Raw genomic sequence first — 13,380 nt, forward strand, 5'->3', positions numbered from 1 at the left:
GACGTACAATTCCAGATCATATACCAAAAACATTTGATAGGTAAATTTATTGTATGATATAAATACATACAAATATTATATCTAAATAATTATATGTAACAATTTTGTTTCGTGCAGTAATTTGATAGGGCATCTAATTATCAACTTAATGCACATGTGGGAGGGACACTACCTTGCATCAAGGATACACATGGTTGGTATTACATATTCATTTAGTCCATCTTCTTAAAAAAATAATCAAATATTGTACTAACGATGGTGCACCCTACTTTTACACAGGAATTTTTTACACTCAGAAAGTGGTTCTTGATCGAGATGCTGAAATACAGAGGAAATGAACCAACAGAGAACATCTCAAAGGATTTGTAAGAAACTCTTAGGAGACTACAGGACACGTATTGCGAGAAATATTATTAGACATCTAAAAAATTGGAGTAAATTATGTGCCACACGTGCACTACATGTCATATTGTCATATGAAAAAAAATCATAGTAATAGATTTCAGTCGTCCAGGTTATCCCGCACACAACCGACCTCGATGCACAACGGACACAAGCGCGCTGCTAAAATAAAATCCACACGTGCGTGCCGCACGTGCACTTTACTAGTACACTAAGTGACTATATGGTTTAACTGTGAGACCAACACTTACAAGAAAAAAACTTTATTGCAACACAACAACATACAACACTTTTTTCTTTAGTGGCTAGCCTAGCACTCACCCTTCTCTCTTGCTCTCTCCTATCTAGCACCACCACCTCTCTTCTACCATGCTCATGGATGGATACCATGGCAAGGCTAAGGGGGACTATGTGTTGTCGACCGAAACCCACCGGCGAGCAACGACGGGCAACACGAAGAGCCGGGAGGTTGCTAGGGCGCTAAAGGCACTGCTCCCTCGTCGACGGCCCGTAATTTCCGTCACGCGCCCGGAGGATGTGTGAAAACCGGGCGTGCCACCTGACCTATACCCGATCAGGAGGGTGCAGACGTGTTCCGAACAGTTTCCTGCATACAAAGACACGTGTAAACGTAAGTCCGAGCCGTGGTCGGCTCCCCGGGACGACTCTTGCATCGGCTTTGAAGAGCCGATCGAGTCCCGGTGTCAGACGGGATCTGATTGTATCCGGATATGATAAATAGAGCAAATCACTATAAAACTGCTTCAGTCAAATCTAATTGATCTAATCCACGATGGTAACAGCTTCACTGCTAGATCGGAACATCCTACACGTGACTAGGCCTAGCGAATGTAACAGACAACTAAACCACAACCTAAAACAGAGGCCTAAGAACTAGCAAGAGCCGATTCCCGAAACAATCCCTATCAAGGCTAAGATAAAGCATCTACTACGCCACCGGATCATCCAATCCGTTTGCAAGGCCTAACCTAGCAGATATTATGCCAACTCTTAAGATAAGATCAAACCATAACAGATCGGATCTACTAAACATGAAAGAAGCAGGGTGTTGCCCCTGTGCAACTAATTCTATGCGATAAGAACTAGCAAGAGATTGAAACGTGACTGCACAGAGACAACATGATATTCGCAGATGATAAGCAACGAAGCACAAAAGATCTACTAAAAGCCATGCTACGAACATTATGATAACTAGTACTACTCGCCATCAAAAACGTTTCAGTACGAGTAATACCAAGGTAAAAGCAAGAACAATACTGCCCTGATCGCAAGAACCGATCAGGGCAGCATGGCACTTACTTGGATGGAACCCTAGGATTAGGGGTGCGGATGCGCCGAGAGTTGTTGTTTGCGAGTCGTGATGACGCTCCCTTTACGAATAACAAAGGATACATATTTATAGTCCGGAGACTTAGGAAACAATATAAACTAATCTTGTCCCGATTGGACTCTATCTCTAACCTTAAACTAAATCTAAGGATACACGGGCAACGTGGCCCATATGCTCACGTAGGAGCCGATTTACAAGCCTTCCTCAACCTTCTGCTTTAAGCCCATCTTGCTTTCGGCCTATAAATTAACCCTGTTTGTTAATTTATGGCGATAACACATGCCCCCCTGGTTTTGGCAATGATAGTTCCAAAACCAATCCGTCGCCTCATCTTCCCGTTAATGCTCATTAAACATACTGCAACCACCAAGGAAGACGCAACGTCTCTGCAACTGGCTCCTCGTAGAATGTGAAACTGCCGATCCGTCTTCCATCTTCTCACTATTTAATCTCACCCGAATCGGCTCTTCTCCACAGAAAACTCCTTCTTCCTCCCAAAGCCAGTAACGCAGAAAACCACCCCAATCCTCCAGCAGCCATGGCCATCTCCTCTTCCTCCGGCTCCAACTCATTCGGAGACTCTTCTTCTTCTTCGTCTTCCCCTTCTTCTTCTTCCTCCCTCTCGGCTTCCTCCATCGACTCTATCCCAGAGAGCCGAGAGCCGACCCCCGAGTGGGACCCAACAGCAGCCTACGAGGCACTGGATCCTCTGCACTTGGACGCAGAGGAGTTCGACTTTGGGGTCGCCTTTGAGGAGGACGAGCCCATGACTGAAGGAGAAGACCTCCGACTCCTGTTCCAAGAAGAGTCGGAGAAGGACGAGGAAGAAGACCCCTCGTCGGACGGAGTCGACTCTTCCTCAGAAGAGGAGATCGACTCCCCCTCCGATGAAGATGAGCCGATGGGCGGAAAGCCCTTCCGGTTCCTCGGGTCCTTCAAGGAGGACAGCGAAGAGGAGGTCAGCGGCGACGACGGCGGCTGGAGCGACTCCGGGTCTGAAGGCGGCAGCAGCGCCTTCAGCAGCGACGACGATGACGACGACGGCAGCGACGACGACGGCAGCGGGGATGTGCCAGCCCGAAGCCCCAAGCGTCGTAGGTACTAGGTACCTGCGAACAGTAGTAGTAGTATCGTAGGAGTAGAATCAAAAAGCCGAAGGATCGATTCCTTTGTAAAATCGGCTTTCTTTGTAATAAACTCCCTTTTCATGAAATCGAATTTCCCCAATTTCATATGTCTTCGTTTATTTCTTAAAAAGCCGATGGCAACGCATCAGGCTTCCATAAATATCCTAGAGCCGACGAAATTCAAACTAGAAGCAACCCGCACAAGAGTAGAATATCGCCTCCAGCTTGAACCGAACTCGACGTACCCTCAAATTCGAGTGTAACTCGAAAAAAACATGCTCTACAAATCCGAGCAAGAATTCTCCAGGCAGCCGGAATTCGAATCAGAGCCCACAGCAAGCAAACCCTAAGCCGACAGATCTGTACCATGGCAGATTCTGCAACTCGGACGACAAGCTCTGCAACCGATGATACGGTAATCTGCGGCCTGAAGGTAACATCCGGCCCAAACCTTTAATCTCCTTCAGCTTACCAAGTTCCCGAAACTAAAACTCTGAAACATGACACCATACGCATATTTCTGAACTTCTGAACTTCAGGTGTCAGACATCCTTTTGCCGCATCCCTCTAGTCCAAAATCTTTCTGTCTTGGCCCACAAACCCATGAAACCCCCACAGATTTGATCTCTTGTGAAGCAAATAGGATTCCTTTTGTGAGTCAAAACATCGATTTGAACCTCTGGGCCGACTGCTTAAGAGCCTGGCCTAATCCACCTGAGAGCTGGATTACATGGTACAACAGAGTAGCAAAAGCTCACATGCCCTTGTGGCAAGATTTAAACATAGCCGATGCACTTAGCTTATCACTGTCACCCCTTGACAAAGATGAAAATCTTCTGAAAACCATCGGCTATTTCTGGTCTGATGCTCTGAATTGTTTCCTTTTTGGTCATGGACCCATGACTCCCACTCTGCTAGATGTTGTCATGATCACCGGACTAGACATCAGCTCCCCCAACCCTGCTGCTCACAAAATGGCAGAAGTCCCCTTTAAACTTTCTTCCAAAGTCAACTGCACAAATTGGGGTACTTACATGAATCAGCACATGAAAACAAAAGGTCCAGTGACTGAGAAGGAACACACAGCCTTCTTAAATCTTTGGCTAGAGCACTTCATCTTCTGTGGCCCTTCCTTAGCTCCAACTAAGAACTATCTCCCCTTGGCCTACCACCTGGCCCATGGTAATCACACCGGCCTAGGCAAACTTTTTCTCGAAGAAACATACAGATATCTCCATTTGATGACATCTAACTTGCTCAACCACAAGAAACTGAGAACTGGAGGCCCTTGGTGGTTTATTCAGTTGTGGGCACAACTGTACTTCCAGCATCATATTCCCAACTTCCAAGGCCTGACCAAGAACTCTTTCCCTGATGAGAGTGGCAAATCAATTAGATGCACAAGCTATGGCCAAGTTTTATTCAGTCTTCCTGGCAGTAAACTAAATTCAGCAGATGCAACAAACTGGTTCAGAGTCTTTTACAAAGGACTAGATAATCCTCTCTACCTTCCGTTTACTGAATCTGAATCCTTTGAGAACCCAACTGCCTTCAGATTAGATAACTTTGCTGATGACGACAGCACTCGGCATCTGTATTCTTTGATGATTCGACCTGGCTTCCTCCCCGTTGGCATCAGTACTTCTAACAGAATTATCAAGCCAGGCTATGAATCCTACCAGCCAGTCATAGTAGCTCGGCAATTTAGCCTAGGACAGGTCCCTCCCCACTTCCATATTCACCACTTGGTGGAGAGCAGAGCTGATCTGCCTGACGGTCTTACTAGCTCGAGATGCTACAGCATGTTCGATGACTTCCACATTCCAATACCAGCCGATCTGTCCTTCACTTCTTCATCAATCGGCTTTGATGCCTGGTGGAAGATGTGGACAACACATGTCTTCAGAAAATCTCTAGGCCCTCAACTGCAGCAAATTGATCCTGAATACGTAATCCCCGAGGAAGAGGTACTGATTTTATGCATCCATCCTTTTAAATCCTCTACTCCTTTCTCTTGGCTTAACCTGCTCATCCTGTCAGCAGCAACAAGATGGTCCAGAACCCACGACCAGTACTGGGGAACCATTTCACTTTCTTCCAACTGCTCCTGATGTACTTTTCTGCAAAGGATCACCACCAATGAAGAAAGTGATAATGTCTGTTCAGCCAGACTTACTTCAGTCGGCTTCCAAGTGAAGACAAACTTCTGCAAGTGTTGCCCCCCCGAGTCTTGACCAAGAAAAGGAAGACGATCACGAGGCGAGTGATCAAGAAACCAGCACCAGCTTCTTCGAGTCCATCAGTGTCAAATACCAACCAGGTAACTTATTTCTTCGAAACTTCTTCTTTATCTTATACATGTGTACTCTGGTTGACTGCAGTTCTATGTTCAGGATGCAGCTGAAGAAATCCCTAGTGTAAAAACCCTGGATCAACATGAGATAGCTGCAACTCCTGATGCACTGATGAATACAAGCGAGCAACAAGCTGATGCAGCAGATGCTCTTGACGTCAACACCAGCTTTGATAGGACGATTGCTCCTGAACCGTCCAATACTTCTTCTTCAGAACAGGTAATATTAAAATAAAAACCAATTCTGAACCAGCCGATAACTCCATAAATGCGTCTCGCACTAACTCCAGATATGCCCATAGAGTTTTGATATTTCAGGTTTGCTTTCCTTTGACCCTGCATCAATGGGTCTAACTATTCCTGGATCAGAAACATCATCTCTACAGCAATCGGCTAACCTAACACATCAGCTTCAACTTATCAAGGATCTTCTATCTGCCCCAATCACTGCTCTGGTTGATGATTCCAGTAAAATAAAGAACATCTTCGAGCAAATAGAATCCCAACTCCCGGAACCATTGCAAATCAAGCTCTGGTCAGCCAGCAACCTCCCATTCTTCCGGATAGAAGTCAGTAAAGCACAAGAATGGATGAAAGCACGTCGCTCTCAAGCTTCTCTGAAAGCCGACATTACCCAAAAATGCAAGGCTCTCAACCAAAAGAAGGCAACTCTAGATATCAAAGCTGACGTGTCTGCCAACACGAATCGACTCGACCTCCTGAAGAAAGAACTGACGGAACTCGAAGAAAAGGTCCGCATTACCAAGGAACTCATCCAGGCCGAGGAAACTTCCATTGCAAACTCCAAACAAGAAACCCGGAAGATATCTGAGCAAATACAAGCAGAGTTTGCAGAGATCAGCACCTTGAGTCGGCAGATAGTTTCAGGCAACGACAAGGATGACGAAGCGATTGTAGCACGTGCAGATGCCTTTCGTACTGAAGCCATCCACGCCATAGAAGAATTCCTGAACCAGTAGATACGCTCAAGAGAGAATTAGTACTGCCTGTTAACTTGAAAGTTGTACTTGTCTTAAAAACGTCTCAAGTCGATGGTAATACATCGGCTATCTTTCTTTATCGGCCAACTCAACGTGTTGGCCTATCATTGTATTGTTTATTATTATTTTATTATTTTTTTTTACCGGCCAACTCAACGTGTTGGCCTATTACACTGCAGCCAGATGGATCTCATCAGCTTCTCTTTTACTCGTCTTTCCACATGCTCGGGAAATACTTCTTCAGATGCTGTCCATTGACAGCAACAGGAAACTTAACGCCGTCCAATTCCTCGAGCATGTACGCATTCCCAGGCAAAACCTAATCAACCTTGTACGGACCATGCCAAGTTGGAGACCATTTACCAAACTTTTTATCTTTGGTTTCCAATGGCAATACTGCCTCCCAAACCAAGTCTCCCACTTGGAAATCCTTAGGTTTGACCTTCTTGTTGTATGCACGGGCGACTTTAGCCTTATTTTCTTTGTTCTTTTCCAATGACCAAAGTCTCAATTCCATTAGGTCCTCCACGTTATCATTCATCAAGGCTGCATACTGTTCAGCAGATAGATCATTCTGAAACTCAACACGCCTTGATCCGGCTGTGATTTCCCACAGTAGCACAGCATCCTGGCCGTAGACTAGATGGTACGGCGACGTCTTGGTGGACCCATGACACGAAATACGATATGCCCACAAAGCATTTGACAACACCTCATGCCAGCGCCTAGGATATTCATCGATCTTTCTTTTTATGAGCTTGATGAGGCTCTGGTTGGATGCTTCAGCCTGTCCATTAGCTTGGGCATAATATGGAGATGATCTGATCCGCTTAATCCCCATATCATCGGCAAATTTTCTGAACTCCTCCGATATAAAGACCGATCCTCCATCGGTCGTAATGGTCTGGGGGATCCCAATCCTGTGAATGATGTGTTCTTTGACAAAGCTGATCACATCTCTTGACGCCACTGACCTCATGGGTACTGCCTCTACCCACTTTGTGAAATAATCTGTGGCAGCTAAAACCCATTGGTGACCCTTGCTAGACGACGGGTTGATCTGTCCAATCATGTCCATGCCCCAACCTCTAAATGGCCAGGGTTTGATGATAGGGTTCATCACTGATGCTGGCACTATCTGAATTTTGCCAAACCTCTGACACGCTTGACATCCCTTGTAATATTTGAAACAATCTTCAAGCATAGTGGGCCAGTAATAACCTGACCGCCTAATCAGCCACTTCATCTTGTGAGCCGATTGGTGAGTACCGCAGGCTCCTTCATGTACCTCATGCAAGAGCCGATTTGACTCTGAAGGTCCCAGGCATTTAAGTAATAGTCCTTCCAAGGTCCTGTAGAACATATCGTCCCCAATCAGAACATACTTCATGGCCTTGAGTCTTATCCTTCTGGGTGCCCCCCGAGCCGAATCCTTCAAGTAATTGAAGATATCGGCTCTCCAGTCTCCGAGTTCTAGAAACTGGACCTCCACCTCGACTCCATCGGCTGTCTCCTTGTAGCCAGAAGCCATCTGTGCCAAATCATTGGCTTCATTGTTCAGAGTCCTGCGTATCCAGTGGAAATTGATGTACCTGAATCGTGACATCAACTCACGGCACTGCATCCATATCGGGAAAAGAGCCTCGCTCTCACACCTATATTCCTCCGTGAGCTGAGAAATCACCAGCTTCGAATCTCCAAAAATTTCCACCGCTTCTGCACCGGCTTCGAGAAGCAACTCCATCCCTTTGCGAACGGCTTCATATTCCACCAGATTATTGGTGCATGGGGCAGTCATTCTGATGGAGAAGGAATAAGTCGCCCCTCGAGGCGACACCAACAGAATTCCCACACCGCATCCATCATCACAAGCCGATCCGTCAAAGAACATAGCCCAAGCACGAATAAATAACGCAGCAATATCAATGCTGATCCTATCCGCAACAAGATCTGCCAGTGCTTGTCCCTTGACTGCTTTTGTAGGCTGGTATCGGATATCGAACTCTGATAATGCAAACATCCATTTTTCGAGCCGGCCTTTAAGGACAGGGGCCGACAGCATATGTTTTATGACATCCGATTTGCATATGACAATTGTTTCCGCCGAGAGCAAAATATGGCGAAGCTTTGTACATGTAAAGTATAAGCAAAGACAAAGCTTCTCGATTTCAGGATACCTGGTCTCGGCGTCTAACATGCGTCTGCTAAGGTAAAAAACCACCCTCTCTTGGCCGTCATGCTTCTGGACTAGCACCGAAGCAATGGAAGTGTCACCAACGGATAGGTACACATAGAACGGCCTATCTTGCTGAGGAGGAACCAATACTGGAGGCTTTGACAAATATTCTTTGATTTCATCGAAAGCTTGCTGCTGTTCTGCCCCCCAGCGAAACTCATCATCGGATTTGATCTTTACTAAACCCATAAACGGCTCAATGCGTCCGGACAGATTAGAAATAAATCGCCTGACAAAGTTAATTTTACCGATGAGTTTCTGTAACTCTTTCTTTGTAGTAGGTGGCTTCATCATCTTCACGGCTTCTTGACTTTTTAGGCCGATCTCGATTGCCCTTTCATGCACTAGGAATCCCAGAAATTGACCGGCCGATACACCAAAGGCACACTTCTTTGGGTTCATTTTGAGCCCGAACCTTCGAGTCCGCTCCATAACTTGACGCAGATCTTCTAAATGCCCCGCAGCTGACTTGGACTTGACCACAACGTCATCAATATAAATCTCTACCAGCTTGCCGATGAGATCATGAAAAATGTAATTCATAGCACGTTGGTACGTTGCACCGGCATTTTTCAGTCCGAAGGTCATAACCAAGTACTCGAACAAGCCAACTGCACCTGGTACTCTGAACGCAGTCTTGTTCACGTCCTCTGGGGCCATGAAGATCTGGTTGTAACCGGCGTTGCCATCCATGAAACTCATCATTTTGTGGCCAGCAGCGGCGTTGATCAACGTCTCTGCAACAGGTATTGGGTATTCATCCTTCGGAGTTGCTCTGTTGAGATCTCTAAAATCGACGCAGACACGCCATCGGCCATCTTTCTTTTGTACCGGCACCACACTGGAGATCCATTCTGCATACCAGCACGGCCTGATGAACCCAGCATCCAGCATCTTCTCCACCTCTTTCTTAACTTCTTCTAGGACTTCGGCCTTCATCTGACGTGCTCGTTGCTGAAACGGCCGAAACCCTTTCTTGAGCGGGAGCCGATGCTCGACTATGCTTCTATCCAATCCAGGCATCTCCGTGTAGTCCCATGCAAAGCAATCCCGGTATTCTTTTAGCAGTGTGATCATCTCCTCTCGCAAAGCCGGATCCAACTTACTGCTGATAAATGTCGGCCGTGGCTTATCCCCAGGACCGATGCCAACCTCTTCCAAATCATCAGCTGATGTGAATCCGTATCCGAGTTTGCCGTCATCTAAAAAATCGGCTGCGAATGCGAGCGAGTCTTCACTATCCACAATGTCAGCAGCAAACACAGGGAGATGACAAGAAAAATTATTTGGCCAACCGCACGGGCTGGCCGCTTCTATACTTCTATTTTTTCTTAGAACCAAATAGTCAATAGATAGCCAACTGCTACAGGAGGCCATCATGTGTACATGATGTAACAATTCCGACCAAAAACAGAATTTTTCTATTTTTCGGGGCCGATCGCCGGGATCACCCTCTCTATTTTCATTACACCCGTGGCTAGCCAGGGTGCATCTATTCTGTGAGGCCAGTGGATAAGACCAGCCTCGGTCCATTTTTTGTCGCCTCAATCCGATCACAGTCTTCCAGGGCGATCCCGGAAATCGGCTTTTGTCCTTCCGCATCCCAGGCGTTCATATCCGCGACCGAGACCTCGCTGGAATCATCTGCAGGGACCGCCTCTACTTCATCGCCATCCCATTGGACGAGGTACTGGTGCATTGTGGAAGGGATACAACAGTTGGCATGAATCCAGTCTCTTCCAAGCAGCACCGTGTATGTGCTCTTGCTGTTAACGATGAAGAACGATGTCAGTACAGTCTTGCGGCCCACTGTCAGTTCCACATTAAGAACCCCCATCGCCTCTGATGGCTGTCCATTAAAGTCGTTGAGCATCACATTGGTCTTGATCAAATCGGCAGAAGAACGACCCAATCGGCGCAGCACAGAATATGGCATCAGGTTAACTGCAGCACCAGTGTCGACCAACATCCTGTTCACAGGTTTGCCGTCAATGAAGCCCTTGAGATATAACCCCTTCAAGTGTTTGTAGCTCTTCTCCTTGGGCTTCTCGAAAATGATTGGCCGTGGGCCGAGATCTAGCTGCGCGATGGCCAATTCCTCCGGTTGGGGTGCTCGAAACTCCGACGGGAGCACGAACACCATGTTCACTTCAGCCGATGGCTTTTCATAGGCTTTTGTCTGCTTGGGTTGCCACTCCATCCTCGGGGGGCGCCTCTCTTCCCTCTGCGGTCGCCTAACTTGCTCCGCGAGATCCGGACGCGCTTTCCTCAGCACGTCAAGATACTTTGCTTCTGCGTCTTCAAGGTTGCGCAAGCGCTGTACTCTGTGCTTCTACGACCGATTGAGCCCGTCAGGACACCACCGTGGGCGATGGTACCTGTCTTCTTCCTCTAGCTCTGAATGACCTCCGGATGAGCGCCCCACATGGTCGTCCTGACGTGTTCTGGGCCCCAAACGCCGGAACACCGATGTCTTGTCCTGTTGGTGCCCTCGAGGCCTGCATTCCAAGCAATCATCTATAGTAGGTAATCGGCTCATGCCGGAATTCCAACAGTACCTGAAGAACGGGCAATGCCAGTGGTCGCGTATGGCCTAGCGCCTGCCCAATGTCCTTCCTGAGCGGTGCTCGTACTCGTCTTCCTCCGATTCGTATTGGCGGCGTAGCTGGTACTGGTACTGGTATTTCTCCAGAAGCCGATTAGAAGCTGGAAGCTGATTGCGGATGTGACGTACTTGCTCTTCAGTCACATGCTGCTGTTCCAACTCGTGTTCATTCTGCGGCCGCTTGCCAGAAGCGGCCTCTCTCCTCTGCTTGTCATGGCGGCGCATAGGTCCCACCATGTTGATGTGGAATGCCAAGTCCTGGCCCTTGGACCTGAAGTCTGACAGTTCCACCACATTAGCTTGTGGGAAGGGCTTCGTGTCCACCTTCATAGTGTGCTGAGCCAGGATTAATCGGCCTTGCTCGATAGCCGATTGGATCTGGTGTCGCAGCTGCTTGCATTCACCAGTGGCATGAGTAAACGAGTGGTGCCACTTGCAGTATAGCCTTCCCTGCAACTCTTGTGCCGTCGGCAGCTTGTGATTTTCTGGGAGCTTCAGCTGTTTTTCTTTGAGGAGCAGGTTGAATATCTATTCTGTTTTGGTTACGTCGAAGTCGAAGCCCTTCACAAGCCCCTGCTGCTTGATCCACTTGCATGGGACAGGATTTGCCCCCCGAGTCCACTCTGCCACGGCCACTTCTTGCTCTTCACCCGAGTCGTCAGATTCTTCAGCTTGTGCCATGTTTACATGGCGCCTGAACTTGTCCTGGTACAGTTCAGGATGATAATGCTCGTATGCGGTAAGCTTCTGCACAAGGTGCGCCAGAGACGTAAGCTCCAACTGAAAAGCCGCATCCTTGATCGGCTTAGCAAGTCCCAGGACAGCCAAATCGACTGCCTCTTTCTCTGTGATGCGTGACGAGTAGCATCGGTTCTTGACCTCCCTGAAGCGCTGTATGTACTCTGACATGGTCTCTCCTCGCTTTTGCCTGACTTGGGCGAGGTCGGCAATTCCAGCTTCTGCAGCTTCCGAGTGGTACTGGGTATGGAATTGATCTTCAAGCTGCCTCCAAGTCCGAATCGAATCCGGAGCTAGCGACGTGTACCATCCAAAGGCTGGGCCTGTAAGGGATTGGCCGAAGAACCGGACCCTCAATGGATCCGACACTGAGATCATCCCAAGCTGCGTTAAGTATCGGCTCACATGCTCAATGGAGCTGGCTCCCTTTGATCCATTGAACTTGGTGAACTCAGGAAGCCGATACTTGGGTGGCAGTGGGATCAAGTCATAGTCGCTTGGATACGGCTTGGAATAGCCGATTGCTTTCCTCTTGGGCAGGATGCTGAACTGGTCTCTGAGTATTGCACTGACCTGCTCCACACTAAGAACTCCTAGGGCCGATGGCTCAGCACTCGGCCCAGTAGCGTACTTTGCCAGCCACGCTTGTTTTTCTGCATCTGCTCCAGGAGCTCCTGGGTTCACCATCTGCACCGAGCGTGCTGGACTGACGCTGTCAGGGATGTAGGCGCACGTGTAGCCGTGCGGAATCTCTTTAGGTGGCTCGGTGAGGAACTGGCCTTCTCCAGGATCACCGCCGATCTTTTGGACGACGTAGATCGGCGAGCTTTGTGGTCTGGGAGCTGCAAATGAGAATGGCAATTGCGGCCTAGAATGCAGTGCAGCTTCCTCTGTGTGACTCCCCAGGATTGGCCCCGATGGAGAGTACTGGTTCTTGATTATCTCCTGGATGACGCGATGCGCCATGCGCTCGAGTTCGTTCATCAAGCTCTGAGAGTGCCGATGAAGCGCATGGGCCACAATGTAGTTCATCTCCTGACGCAGGGCTCTGGTGCATTCTTCAGATGGTACAGACAGATCTACATTGTCCAAAGCGCCTTCTGGTGAGAACCCCTTCCACTTGATGCCATGGTTGCGAGTCCTCTCAAAAGAGCCGATGAGATCGGCTTCCAGCAGAGCTTTGATCTCATCATACTTCTTCTTGTGTTCAGAGGAAGCTCTTCATATGTGACGGGCTTGGGAGCGGGTTCTTGATCTTGAGCTCCGGTCATCATTGCGGTGGATGTTGTTGCCGAGGGTCCCACCGAGCGTGCCAGAATGTGTTGTCGATCGAAACCCACCGGCGAGCAACGACAGGCAACACGAAGAGCCGGGAGGTTGCTAGGGCGCTAGAGGCACTGCTCCCTCGTCGACGGCCCGCAATTTCCGTCACGCGCCCGGAGGATGTGTGAAAACCGGGCGTGCCACCTGACCTATACCCGATCAGGAGGGTGCAGACGTGTTCCGAACAGTTTCCTGCATACAAAGACACGTGTAAACGTAAGTCCGAGCCGTGGTCGGCTCCCCG

This window comes from Panicum virgatum, chromosome 7K (assembly GCF_016808335.1).
Source record: "Panicum virgatum strain AP13 chromosome 7K, P.virgatum_v5, whole genome shotgun sequence".
Taxonomy (NCBI): domain Eukaryota; kingdom Viridiplantae; phylum Streptophyta; class Magnoliopsida; order Poales; family Poaceae; genus Panicum; species Panicum virgatum.